The sequence below is a fragment of the Nuphar pumila genome, chromosome 13 (genome assembly GCF_984573655.1).
Source record: "Nuphar pumila chromosome 13, dmNupPumi1.hap1.1, whole genome shotgun sequence".
NCBI lineage: Eukaryota > Viridiplantae > Streptophyta > Magnoliopsida > Nymphaeales > Nymphaeaceae > Nuphar > Nuphar pumila.
This window is the reverse complement of record NC_143261.1, coordinates 101,223,524-101,236,099: the sequence shown is the minus strand read 5'-3', so window position 1 is coordinate 101,236,099 and position 12,576 is coordinate 101,223,524. Positions and strand designations below refer to the sequence as shown.

The window sequence follows — 12,576 nt, the reverse complement described above, 5'->3', positions numbered from 1 at the left end:
CTAATATTTTAATGTATCGCTATTTTCACAAACTTTAACCGAGAAGTTTTTTTTTAATATCTCAAGTATTCAATCTTAATCATCCACCAATGGTCAAGATTAGTCCACATTCTTACCTAGATGTAAACAGATTGTGTTTGATTGGGCGAGTCGGAACATTGCTGGCCTTTTAGGTGTTTTATACAAGCAGAGTTTTTGTCCCAGGTGTTCCACTCATTTTTTATTTTTTCAGTTTTTGTCCCAAGTCTTTTAGAAGCCATTACTTCAAGAAGAGGGGTGGAACACTGCTGAACACCTAAAAGGTGTTCTGCTAGATGTGTGGACACTGTGCTCTAGGTGTCATATGCATCCGCCGTTTGCATCAGACACATGGGGCGTGGACAATAGTGACATACAGACGCTCTTCACGCAATCAAATGCCCCGTTAACAGCACATATGCATCAGTTGGACAGCCAAGATCTACATAAGATTCTTTATATCATATGTGAAAAGATAGGCTAGAAGTTTAAAATTGTGTGCATATCAGGTTAGAGCGATCTACGACCGTAAGTTGTCCAAGCTCGCTCTAATGCCGTTCATCCCATAGTGACAAACATTTTTTTCGGCAAAATCTCATTTTTTTAAAAACTTGCGAGAAATTGAAAATTTTTCACAAATCATGCATTTTTTCAGCAAAATCTCTGCAATAAAAATATATAATATATTTTTTATAAAAAAAATATTAATAAAATTTTATTTAAAATAAAAATACATGTTTTTTTCATGATAAATAGCTGTTTAAAAACTTAAATATCATGTTTAAATCATGGTATTTATGTTTTTTTATAAATCTAATGATATTTTCAAAATCTTGCGAGAAATTACCATTTTAAACTCTCAGGCAATTTCTCGCGATATTATAGCGAGAATTTCATAAATCTCACGATATTTGTCACTATGGTTCATCCATGTGATGAACGGCATCCTAATAAATATCATGCATGGAATCCGCATCATCTAAATGGGTCCCACGTTTTTTTGAAGCCATTGATGCTCTAGATGAACGGTATATAAGCTTGCAAAATGAACCGCTGAAAAAATAGTTCAATATAAGGTGTTTGGGAACGACATCACAGCGATGACATGAAAGACACTCTCTAAACTAAAGTTGTACCTTTGGTTGTGTTATTATTATACCGTATCAGTGAAAAGATCAGGTACAATATGATTGCACACATATTTGTGCATTAAGCACCTGATCGCCCTTCATCTTGGGGACGGGCCTGTCAGTTGTGGGGCCCAAGGCCTGATGGAAGGTGATCAGTTGCTTAATGCACAAAATTTGTGCCATGTGATTGCACCACATCTAGACTCACAGTATCTATCGTTCTTGGATGTGGTCGTACTAGGTTGCAAACCTGTCATAAGAATTATTTTGTTAGACGAGTATAGCATTTCTAATAAATTAAATACTGTGAAAAAAACTCCAAAACAGTTGAATCCAAACACGGCCTTTTATTGCACTTTGCTCATGGAGTGAAAAGTTTCCATTAATGGATAGTAAGTTTTGCTATGACATTCCACTCAAAATGTGGAAAAAGCATTCTTAGCTACTCAAAATGAGTATGTCCTTTCTTACTCTTTGAATAAAATAGGCCAATTTTTTGTGCAGTCTAAGAAATCAAATCCCTGATTATCCCATTTTAATGAGACTTCAATTCCATGAAATAATCACGCTATTGTAGAAATTTTTATCCAAAGAAAAGAATTCCCCTTCAGAATTCATGCACTGTGGCTACTTCAAGATTATAGAAACTTTCGTTACTAATTTGTGATGGATTAGTGAATGTCATGATTCATCGTGAGGTCGTCGCTAATCCGTAGAGATTTGGTTTTGTGACAGATGCACATCTGTCACTAATTCTGTCGCTATTGTAGCAACAAATTTGCGACGGATTATAATCCATCGCAAAACATCAGCCGATTCAGTTTTGTGACAGACAAATATCCGTTCTTAATTCGTCGTTAAATTGGAGGCCGATACTAATTAGCGACGGATATTATCCGTCGCTAATCCATCACAAAAAAAATGGAATATAAATATCGAGAAAATTTTTCTTGTTATACAATTTATATATCCTGTGTATAAAAAATAAAGTACATATAAAAAATACATATATAAAGCAGGTGAAACAAATTTAACACAAGTTGCAAGAGAAAAAAATGTATCGATCCACTATAATCCTCGTCAAGTTCTAATTATTTACAAGTGAACATATACAAAGAGTTTTGTTTGAAACAACAATAAGGTGCAACAAATTCATTACATGAATCTAATCATCACCAAGATTCAGAGCATCATCTTCTTCATTGTCTCGATTTGCCCCTTCATTCATGCCTCCATCAACTCCTATACGCTGATTATCTTCATCATCCTACAAGAGAACCGAAAGGTTAGTATTGATAAATAAAATATAATGAAATAAATTATATGCAGTGCACCTAATCTAAGGCAATCAAAATAACATAGATGAATGACACATAAACTAGCTAGCAATAAAGTGAAGGACATTAACAGAATTTAGATATATGTTCTAAGGATGACAAGAAAAAATTTATAGTGATTCAATCATGCAGATATGTGTTCTAAGGTTGTCAAAAAAACATCATAGTGATTCAAGCATGCATATATGGTTTATAAGCTTGTCAACTAAACGTGTTATGTATCACAATCATGCATATATATGTTATAAGGCAGTTAAAAAACTTTCATAGTGATGAAATCATGCTTATATGTTTTCTAAGGTTGTCAAAAAACTTTCATAGTGATTCAATCATGCATATACGTGTTATAAGGTAGTCAAACAATTTCATGGTGATGAAATCATGCTTATATATGTGTTCTAAGGTTGTCAAAAAACTTTCATAGTGATTCAATCATGCATATATATGTTCTAAGGTTGTAAAAAAACTTTCATAGTGATTCAATCATGCATATATTTGTTTTAAGACAGTAAAAAAACTTTCATAGTGATGAAATCATGCTTATATGTGTTATAATATTATAAAAAAACTTTCATAGTGATTCAATCATGCATATGTTTTATAACGCAGTCAAAAAACTTTCATATTGATAAAATCATGCTCATATGTGTTATAAGGTTGTCAACAAACTTTCACAGTGATTCAATCATGCATATATGTGTTATAAGGCATAAAACTTTCATAATAATGAAATCATGCATATATTAGCTTGAAATCTAACGACATGAAACAAATAACATGAAACTTTCATACCTAACAGGCACCTGTAAACGAACTTTCGTTGTCCCCAAAAAAGTTGCACAACTCATTATGGACAACGTCGAAAATGGTTTCATGTAAAAAGTCACGCACTGTGTCTTTAACAAGCTGACCGACACCATCCCAAGAATTAGCAGGGTCAATCAGACGCTGAGAGTTGATGCTGGCGGGAGAACTCTAAGAGCCCTGGTTGGAGGAGGCAACGACTGGTGTGGTGTTCATATTACTCCCAAACATTATTAACACACGACCCTTTTTTGGTTCACCGGTTGCAGTCACCCATGCTGCAGGATCAAAAGACGGATGCTGAGTGGAGTCATCGCCATATCGATCTACCATCTACTGCTCGTATGATTCCTACAAAGTAGTAATTACTGTATGAATTAATAATTAAGAAACACAATATTCATGAAAACTTATATATTATAATATTTATTAATACAATAAATACATATCATTGTCGTTCTCGCCTTCTCTGTTACGAACTCTCCCATGCTCTTACGTTTATGTGTTTCAACAAACATATCCTTGTAAGGCACAATGCCTTTTTTTTCTGCATCCTGTGGGGTTAAATAATAAAAGAATTAATTAAAAAGTATCAAACAATACTTGTAAATTTGACAATATATATATATTAATGAGTTACCATTTTCTTTAGGTGGCTCCCAAAAGTCCTCGATCCACCTGTGTGTAGATGGGCATCAGGCATCTTCGCTCGGTTTTGTGCATCCTTTGCTGAGCACTTTAAAAATTCATGGCCCGCCCACTTGTCGCACATTGTATCTTAATAATCTGACCTGATAGTAGGAGGGTCATGGCCCTTCCACTGCAGTGGATCATCTATCCCACCAAATGCTTTTATTGCTGCAGTCTTCATATTATGTAGCATATCGACAAATCGACTTACAGCCACCTTTTGTCACACCTGCATCGCGTCCTGCTCCTCCTTCGCATCGCGAAGTGATTCGAAGCCTATAAATAATTTCAGAAAGTTAGTACACATGATTATGACAAAGAATTAAATATGAAACACATTAGCTATGATAAATGAGGACCACAATCAGTCCAACACCTCCTTCGGGTACTCTTTCATTGAGCGATCAGTCCTGAAAGATGCTGAACTAGAGACTGCGTAATTTCTCATATTACTTCTTGTGGCTCAAACCTCACACTGCATATAAATTGGTACATATTAATAATTGACTGTCGATATACACTATTAATAAAATAAGTATTGGATAAGTGAAAATGAAATACTTATGGTTGATTAACGATATATATTATTTGAATGAGTCATCGTGTGTCAGACTGAAAAGACCTTGCATCCGGCGTTGTCTCATGATGTGTATGAATAGCTGGTGTAGGTGGGTCATGTGCAGGCGAAATAATATCTATAAAAAATGAGTCAGAAATTCTTCTTCTTCATTGGGCACCCATCCACTTGGTATATCAATTGGATCACATTCTTTCATACGCGTGTCATCGGATAATAGAGATGTGACATGCACACAATGTGTGACATCGTGACCATAATAGAAGTCATACATATCATCTGATTGATAGTAATCACCCTCTTCAGCAATCTTATCTTCTTGTAACTGATCATACTCTGGGTATAGTTTAAATTCACCTTGCAAAATGCCACCATTTATTTCTATCTGACTTCCTTGTATTTGGATATGAAATATAGTAAACTTGTTGAGCTTGCGAGACTAATATAAATTGTTCATATGTTTAAAACCTTGATTTATGATTCACCTCCACAATGCCTGATGCATTGTCGACTCTTGTTGATGTGGGATCAAACTAATGACACTTGAATAAAGTTACCCTGTTATTTATGCCTAAGTAAGTCAACTCTATTTTATAGTAATTTCTCATCTTTGAGCAACACACTCTTCACAATAGAGCATAAACGGTCAAAACATGATTGACTCAAATTATATTCGGACTTCAAATTCAGTAGTTGAAGAACTACAGACAAGATAGTTGTGACTCTCACAACCATTCTAAAGTGGCTCATCAGTATCTCTAAGTAAGTCATAAAATCTACTAGCTGCATTGTTTGCTGCTTCTTCCTCTACCCAAGTTGGTACATCACCAGGACCCATAGCAGAACCCAGTTCTGGTTCTACGACATCAAATATCAAATCCATATATGGATTATCGTGCACCACATCCACCTGTGCATCAAAATTGTTTTAAAATTCTTCACCCTGAAGCGTTCAATTCTGATGATCACTCACAAAACCCTTCTTGTATAAGTGATGTCTAACACCATGAGGTTTGACAAATCGATTGTTCTTACACATCGTGCATGAGCATCTAATCCGACCAGTGGGATCCATTGTACTGACACTTGTCGTTGCAAATTCAATAAAATTGTCAACATCATCCATATATTCAATCGATACCTCATTGTCAACTATCCTACGATACATCCATTCACGGTTTGCAGAAATTTTATCCTATGAAGTTACGGATATTATCATAACCCGTTAAAAGAGAATCATAAGAATGTCATGATGAAGAAAATATCTAATTTATCATACATTGATGGTGGATGTAATGATTTGATCTCTCTCTCTCTCTCTCCCCCCAACACACACACATACATACATATATATATATATATATATATATATATATATATATATATATATATAATTGATAACTTAATATTTTCATGTGCAAAACCATCATATCATATTTACACTCATCACAAGGATATTTAGAATGATGAAATCACATTTATCAATATGATACATTCATTTGAAGTATGTTTTCATGATACAATTTCACATGAAAGACATAATCAAATTGAAAATAACTTTATACAAGTATTGATACAATCACATCAAATATGACAATACAATCACTCATTCATACCACAACAATATCGAACATGTACCTGCAGCAAATGCACTCCAATATCCCGCTAACTACTATCATGACTAGCATGTAATCCGAAATCCAAAAATAAGAGCACTTCTATTTTCATACATTCAAATCATGCTCAACATGATCTCCAAACTCCAACAAAGTAGTTCTAAATATCTAAAATTAAGTGAGTATGTGAACAAAAAAGTGTTAGATCCAAGAAATTAAATAACCTGTGATGCGCCTGCATCACTTACTCACCACGGGTATTTACCCGATTTGCATGCTTTTGTCTTTGTATTTTTCTTATTTCTTTTTGCATGACATTTTTAGCTGCATGTGATGCTTAGCACTAAGCATCGCCCAATTAACTCAACTGCACACCTGCAAAGCACAAATGTACAAACGGAGGATTGGCCTGCATTGCCTTTTTTATGAGTGTACCGTCGGCTGAAATGTTGGTTCATGACACGATGCGGTAAGGCAAGTGGTGGATTACCATAGTCGTGCACTCTGTGTGCGGTGAATTACTGCAGCTTGCATGAAGCGTCAAAAGTTTGTTGGAACTCTAAAGGTGATTTCTCGTATCAGCTTAGCGACCCCAGGTCAGGTGAGGCCACCTGCTGAGTTTAAGCATATCAATAAGCGGAGGAAAAGAAACTTACATTGATTCCCCTAGTAACGGTGAGCGAATAAGAAATAGCCCAGTTTAAGAATCGGTAGGCTTCACCTACTGAATTGTAGTTTGTAGAAGCGTCTTCATCGATGGACTGGACCAAAGTCCCTCAGAAGAGGGCGCCAGAGAGGGTGAGAGCCCCATCATGTTTAGACCCTATCGCACCACGAGGCGCTATCAACGAGTCGGGTTGTTTGGGGGTCGTCGACACACGACACACGGCGGCGTCGGTGCTCGGGGGCGGCGACGGCGGCACACGACACACAGCGGTGTCGGTGGTCAGGGGTCGACAGCGGCACATGGCACACGATGGCGTTGGTGCTCAGGGGTCAGCGGCAACAGCACATGACGATGAGAGATAGAGTGAGGAAAGAAGGAGGAGGTGAAGGAGAGGACGAGGGACAATGGGCGATAGAATGAAACAGAAAGAGAAAAGAAAGGGGCTCATATTAGGGTTTTACAGAAAATTTTATTGCAAACGCCATCGTAAATTTGCGACGGAGTAGCGATGAAAAAATGGTGCCGCTCATCCATCGCGAAGTTGCGACGGAGTGTGAGACAAATTTTGTTCGTCGCAAATTTGCAACAACGTTTGTGTGAGAATTTTTCTGTCGCAAATTCTGCAACTAATTCCAATTTTGAGGACGGATAGTTTTCTCTTGCTAATTCATCGCAACGTTGCGATGTATTATTTCTGTCGTAAATTTTCGTCGCTAAATAACGTTTTTCTTGTAGTGTGATTACCCATTGACAGCCCTAAATGCCATATTATTACAAGAAAGTTCAATATTAATATCTGAAAATATTATGATTTTTTCATATTATTCATACTTATAATTATTTTTATATATTTGATATACATTTTCATTTTTTAGATGCACCACTATTTTCTCGAGAAAAGATAGAATTTGTAATACTGTGAAAATTTTCCGGATAATGACTAGAGATAGGGCTGACATTGAAATATATGCATCGCATTGGTCAGCAATTTGTGAAGAGAGAGAGAGAGAGAGAGAGAGAGAGAGATGGCATTGCACGGAGGAAACAGGGCCTGCCCTGCCTCATTCCGTTTGGACCGGGGATGGAAGACATGAAACGGGGATGAAGGTTAAAATCAAAACCCATGTGTGGATGGAGGCAAGGTTGGACTTACACTTTCTCTCACCCTGCCCCATCCCGATCTTGTCCCCTGCCATTCCTAAGAGAGAGTGAGAGAGAAATGAATGTTAACCTACTGCCAAAATATAAAATTGCTGGTTGGTGTTGTAGTAAATTCTTGTTTGACGTATATCTCTGAAATACAGTAATGCTGGAACGGTTAATAAAGGCTTGCAACCGGCACATAAATATAAAATTGCAAGTTGATAAATGTTATATCCCGTCACATAAATTTCAAGTTTTATATTTGGAGTTTTTGCGAATGGGTCCCTACTTTTTCGACAATTTTCAAATTAGAACCTTACTTATCTAATTTTACAAACTGGCACCCGTCTTCTTCATCATTTGTGCAAAACAGTCCTCCCATTAAAACACTGTCAAACTAACTATTGTGAAATGTTAATCACGGTTACATATCGGGTAAAATAACTGTCTACTCCTTCACGTTTACCTTCTTTCTTTCCTAAGCACCGAGCTCTCCCAAACCCTAAACACCGAGCAATCCGGCAGATCCGACGAAGCAGTCCGGCAGCTTTTCGGGTAGCTGCTCACAGGGGCGGGACCGAGGAAGGGTCTCTCGCTCATTACCTTTGTTCAAGTTTGCAATCAGATTACGTTTTTTTCCACTGAATTATTTGTAAGAAACTGAGTAGTCAAAATTTCTTTCTTTCCTTCTTTTCTTCACTTAATGGCTGCACATTTTTTGATTTTTTACTAGGCTTCTACCTTCAACGTTATCGGTTCTGATTTAATAATTTTACTTGGTGTATTAGTTGATCTAAGCAAGATTTGAATCTTTCACTCTGAAGCTCAGTTCTTCCAATCTAATGAAACCTGCCGTCGCTTCTTGAATTGACTGTCTAATATCTCATGCTAGCCAAAGCACATGCGGCTCATTCTAAATTCAAAGAGAAACTTTCTTGTGCTATATATATATATATAAAAGAACGGAACATATTAGGCCTTATTTTTCGCTCTGCCCCAAAGGTTTAAATTGTTTTATGATAGATCTGAACCGTTAGATGTGTTTTAGCATGCTCGATTTAGTGAGAATCGACTCTTGGACCATGTTTTTTCAACAGAAAACATGTTTTTATGAGCCGATAAAAACCGGTACCTTCATAGCCTTTGATTTTGGATCACCGAAAAACCCTCTATAAAGGTCAGATTCCGGCGATCCAAAAGCCGGTTCCTAGCAAACAAAACCTATAGATCACATCTATAGTGTTAGATGTGAGAAAAAATACATAAAAATATGGTTTTTGAAGGGGCCTGACGGCCAAATGAGACCTAACCAAAAAAAGGCCTAAGGATTGCATTATATATATATATATATATATATATAATGATGAGTTGCTCCCGGAGCACCTACTCTCACCTAATAGAAGCTTCAAATTTTCAATTTTTTGTACAATCATTATTTAGTGAAAAACAAAATTTGGATCATGTGATTACATATGTGCTTTTTAAGATCTTAAAAAATCAATGGCTCATAATATACCAAAATTTCATGACTTAAAAAAACCTATTTTTATGTCAAAAAAAACATGATTCAAAACATGATTCCAATCAAGTAAACAATATATGTTAAGTACATCTATATGGTCTCTAAGTGCTCTTAGAGAACTGTAGCATTACTCTCTCTCTCTCTCTATATATATATATAGAGAGAGAGGGAGAGAGATCTAATTTTTGAGAGTACCTAAGAGGTGATCAAATTTCTAATAATGAGTTCTGCTGAATTAAACTTATGATCCCACAAATCCTCTTTTCTTCACATCCCAATTGTACGATCCATCAATTTTTCAAAACAATCGAGTTCATCGAATCGCTCAACAGAGGATCGTGATTGCTGGACAAGGTCAGCTACACCGGTGTTCAACTGGAGTTTGGTTCTTATAAATGGTTCACTCTTTCTTTTCGGTTAAAAAAAAAGTTTAATACCCGACAAATTTGGGAAATTTTACCTATTAAAAACAAACTAACGCTCTAAGGGCATTTTTAGATTGAATAAGGGCAAAGTAATATTTTTTTATTACTTTTTTGCAAATCACTCATCCTTTATTTATTTTTTACGAAATGTTTTCTCAAAAAATGAGGATTAGCGACAGAAATTTGCGCCGAAAATAATCTAACGTAAATTTACGACGGATTAGCTAGAGAAAACTAATTGTCCCTAAAATTAAAATTAGCGATGGATTTACGTTGTCTCAAAATCCATCGCTAATTAGCGAATGAAACATTTCATCTCAAACTCCATCACAACTTCGCGATAGATGAGCGGCAAAATAATTCCGTCACTAATTTATGACGGATTTTGAGATGAAATGTTTCAGTCGCTAATTTTTTATTTAAACCGGCCAATTTAGGGCGCAAAATTCTCACACACACTCTCTCTCTCGTTACCAAGTGGCTTGGGATGTCGATGGTGGTGGTGGACCACTTCGATCGGCTTCCTGACTCCGTGTTGCTCTTCATCCTGAACAAGCTAGGCGACGTCAAGGCCCTCAACCGCTGCTCCGCCATCTCTGGGCGCTTTGCCTCCCTCCTCCCCTAGGTCGACTTCGTCATTGTCCGCGTTGATTGCATCATCTCCGACGATGGCGACGGCAATGACATCAACGACCCCTCTGTCGGCAGTGGCACCAAGCTGGGAGGCATCGTCGCCCACCTCGCCAAGCTGCTCCTCGGAAGCATCATCTCGTCGATCCAGGCCATCCAGCAGATGATCGACCCCAAGCACGTCATCCTCGCGGAGGTCTCCCACCACTCCCCCTGTGAGGTCCTCCGCTCTTTCAAGGAGCTCCGTCGACTCCGCATCGAGCTCTCCGACAGCGAGCTCGACAACGACGACGATGCCCTCCTCAAGTAGAAGGCCGAGTTTGGGAGCTCACTCGAGAGTTGCGCCACCTCCTTTCGTCGGTGGCCCTTTGCTGGCAACGATCTCCCCGTCGATCCCGCCATTGAAGCCGAGAGGGACCTCAATTGTGACCCTGAGGACCAGGGAGGCATCTCGGAGTCATTTTACACGAATGGCGGGCTGAAGTTGCGCGTCGTCTGGACGATCACCTCGTTGATCGCCGCCTCCATCCAGCGTTACCTCCTCCAACAGATCGTCGCAGAGCATCTGACGCTCGATAGCCAGGTTCTCACCGATGTCAACGGGCAGGGGATGCTCTGCATGGGGAAGGAGCAGCTCACGGAGTTTCGGTGCTTAATGTGGAAAAGTGGTGTCTTGCTGCTTGTAGAAATTGTTCCTTAGCTTTAAATGTTCCTTCGCTTGGGATTGATCCAGTGTTCAATGTGGAAAAGTGTTCTTTCGCTTGGGGAAGAAATAGTTTATTTCTTCCTTCTTTTATTCTTTTTAATTGTTCCTCCGCTTGGGATTGATCCAGTGCATAATGTGGAAAAGTGGTGTCTTGCTGCTTGTAGAAATTGCATCATGGCAGTATGCCATTGTAAAGCTGGAGTAGATTAGAGTATCGGTTAACTCTCTTGCATTTGATGTTTGATATATTACTTGTTGCTCTAGAGTTGATATGTTTCCATATACATCTTATTGCAGATTATTGTGGTATCTGTTTTCCTCAGTTGTCAGTGATTCTGCTTTTTATATGCATCAGGTCTACCATTTCTTTTTAAGTTGCTTTGTTTTGGGTGTCTTCCCTGTTTGTGGAACAGGAGATTTGGATCGAAAGCGTGTAAAGGTATGGCCAGACATCTACCTGCATTACTATTGTCGATTATTTTTTAATTATATGGATGCATTTTAGGACTTGCTATGTGGTTTGGTTTCTTCAACAGTTTTGTTGGCATTATCAAATGACAACTTATACGATTGTAATATTAGCATGTTAACTGCATCTCTCATCTTTTGTCACAAAAAGGCTGTTTGGCCTGGCTATTTAGCAAAATACCTAGTTGTGGCCTTGTCCAAATAATTCTATTGTTCATCTCGAATAAATCTTCTTCTTGTTGTTGTTGCTACTGACTGATTTAAGGATGGATGTGCACCATTTTTTTTTGTTATTGTAATTAGTTATGATTGTAATTTACTCATTCATTATCGTGTCTGTTTCATGAAATGCCTCAGTGAAGTCTTTCCCAAGAGACAACCCAAGCAAGGCATGCCGGCTTACAACTTTTCTCGAATACAAGGCTGGAAAGACACACATTGTCAGGGAGGTGGACACGCCTAGATCAAGTAAGCTGATTTATGCTTTACTGCTTAAATGGTTTCAATGGCTTAAAGTTTTCCAGAATTTCAAGGATGCATAGATTGGGTCTGAATCTGTATTTCATCTGTGCATTTGATTGTTTCCAACTTCTGGGGTAGGTCATTTTTCAAGGAATCATTTTTTGCCAAAACCATTTCAAATGTGTGTTTTTTTTTGTAAATATAGATTTTTTTGTATCTGATTTGAACATTTTATGATTAGCAATCTATTCAGTGTCAAGTCATTTAATTTCTTATGAATGTTATTCTTGTCTCAGAGCTTCACAAGAAGGAAACATGTCACAAACCTATAACCAGTGCACCTGGTTCAATACATTCTTTACCAGTTCATACTAATTCTTT

The 12,576-nt window shown here is 37.6% G+C and overlaps 1 pseudogene; it reads left to right on the top strand.

The window, feature by feature from the left end:
- Positions 1 to 10,416: 10,416 nt before the first annotated feature.
- Positions 10,417 to 11,259, top strand: LOC149819488 (F-box protein At5g46170 pseudogene; annotated as a pseudogene).
- The last annotated feature ends 1,317 nt before the right edge of the window (positions 11,260 to 12,576 follow it).